The following is a 2,471-nucleotide window of genomic DNA, read 5'->3' on the forward strand; positions in this document are numbered from 1 at the left end:
AGTCACCAGGCCTGATGTGGTGGCCTGCAGCTCCCCCAGACAGGTCACTATTGCTGTGCCGTTTCCCACCACATCCTGCAGGCTATCAGTGATGGCGGAATTATGTTCAGCCTGCTGGGTGAGGGCCTGCTGCACAGCCAGGGTACAGGCAGCCTGGCTCTCGGCCGAGGAGGCCAGGCTCTCTGCCACACGGTGCAGATCACTCACTAGGGCACCCATATGGCGGGTCTGCCTGGCCTGGTCCCTCGCCAGATGATCTTCCAAATCCTCCGGATCACCCCTGGTTTTTCTTGTAGCCTTCCTGGGGGCAGGAGAGGCTTGGGGGGTCGGCTGTAGATTTGCAACAAAGGGAATTTGGGACTTTAAATGAAACAGTGGGCTAAATGGGGACAAAGTAATGAAACAAACCATAGATGAAATGTTCATGTATTGAGAAAATAGAATATTTGGTAGAAACAAATAGCTTGTACAAAAGTACAGAACATACATTTCATACATAATACAATAGTTGGTATAAAAATACATTGAATAAATAACAGTCGATGACAACATATATAACCACATAGAGGTTGAGCATAACCACGCAATAGGTGAAGTATAAAATGTAAATAGATCATAAAAGTACTGGTTGATCAGAATGGGTCCCATAAACGCGTATAGCTACATCTTTGTAAGCCCGACGCAGCGTTTCGTGTATATGAAAAACACTCATCAGGGGCGGATGTAGTGGGATATCTGGAATTCAGATTTGATTAGTGATCAAGGTATTAAAATTGGATCCACCAAAAAAGAGGTAGTAAGTCAATTCTGGTTACTTACATAGTATGCCAAAGTGGTAATGTAAATACAATTAAGACCAAACATATGCCCGTCCCGGGACAGAGGTGGCAGACCAGCAGGCAAACAACAGAGCGCATAAAGCATCCTTCCCAGACAGCACAGCGACCATGGGTAAAATAAAATTATAGTGTATCCTCATAGTACAGGTAGGTATCTGTAATGAATGAATGAATGAATAGGTCCATCAAACAGTGACCCACATGGTAAGGGAATAAGGGCATAACAAATACATAGAGATTAACAAAGGATACCTGGAATGCGAGTAGGATGGCCACAGCTAGTGACGGCTGTAGGCCTGCATAGAAAATGGCCACTGGCTGAATAGCTGGGAAGGTGCTTAAATAATACGTCCAGCAAATGCACCAGACTGCCCCCAACGTCACGTCAGCTGGACAGTGTGGGGACGGGGCCCTCAATCAGACGGCACAATTGCCTGTACTGAAGAGATGCTAACACACATCCACTTGATCAGCTGTGATGGATACTGGCCATACAACAGGGCGACGCCCAATAAGGACATCATCCGGATGACACGTTACGCCGATGCACTGACGGTAACCGCCCGTACCCCCAAAGGACCCACACACTTGTCACATGTTCCCTTGCCCCCCCCCCCCACATGCTACACACAGTAAAGAAGATAAAACACACTTACCTGTCCTCAAGGGCTGATCAACTGAATCAAAGCCCTCCAGGCCCTCAACCATCTCCCTCTCCAGGCACCTGGCAATGACCAGATCATCAGCAGTCAGGGATATCCTAGCGGCTGGTCCACCTCCTGTGCCACTGGCATGCCTCCTGATTGCTGCCAGCTTTTCTTTTACCAGACGCCGCAGATCGTTGATTTTTTTCAGTATGTGCTTGGGTTTCCTAGCTGCCACGCCGAGGGCATTCACCTACGTGGTGATCTCCAACAAGATTTGATCTTTTTGGACCTTGCTGGTCGTGCCACTCTGTGCCCCATAGAGGCACGCGCCGTATTTGGAGAGGCCATCAATAATTAGAGCCTTCTCCTCAGGGATGAAGTTTTTCATCCTGCGGTCTTTAGTAGTCCCTGGTGCAGACATACCTCAAGAGACAAAAGTACTAGCAGTAAAAAAAAATGCTTGTGTACTTTTGCACTTGACGGGCGCATGTCTGGGCATATTTATGCACTGGGCGTAGGCAGTGGGCCGGCGTATCTTAAGGGTTACGCCGGGCGTAGTTGTGAGCATGCACAGAGGGACGCGGGACATACGTTGACGTCACGGCGCATGCGCCGTTCGTTCAGCCCTTCATTTGCATGGGGTCACGCTTCATTTAACCACTTCCCGACCGCCGCATGTAAATGTACGCCCACAGAATGGCACGTACAGGCAAATGGGCGTACATGTACGTCCTTGCCTTCTAGCGGGTGGGGGGTCCGATCGGGACCCCCCCGCTACATGCAGCGGTCGGATTCCCGCGGGGAGCGATCCGGGACGACGGCGCGGCTATTTGTTTATCGCGATTGCTCCCCGGAGCTGAAGAACGGGGAGAGCTGTATGTAAACACGGCTTCCCCGTGCTTCACTATGGCGCTGCATCGATCGAGTGATCCCTTATATAGGGAGACTCGATCGATGATGTCAGTCCTACAGCCACACCCCCCTA

This window comes from Rana temporaria, chromosome 13 (assembly GCF_905171775.1).
Source record: "Rana temporaria chromosome 13, aRanTem1.1, whole genome shotgun sequence".
NCBI classification, from domain to species: domain Eukaryota; kingdom Metazoa; phylum Chordata; class Amphibia; order Anura; family Ranidae; genus Rana; species Rana temporaria.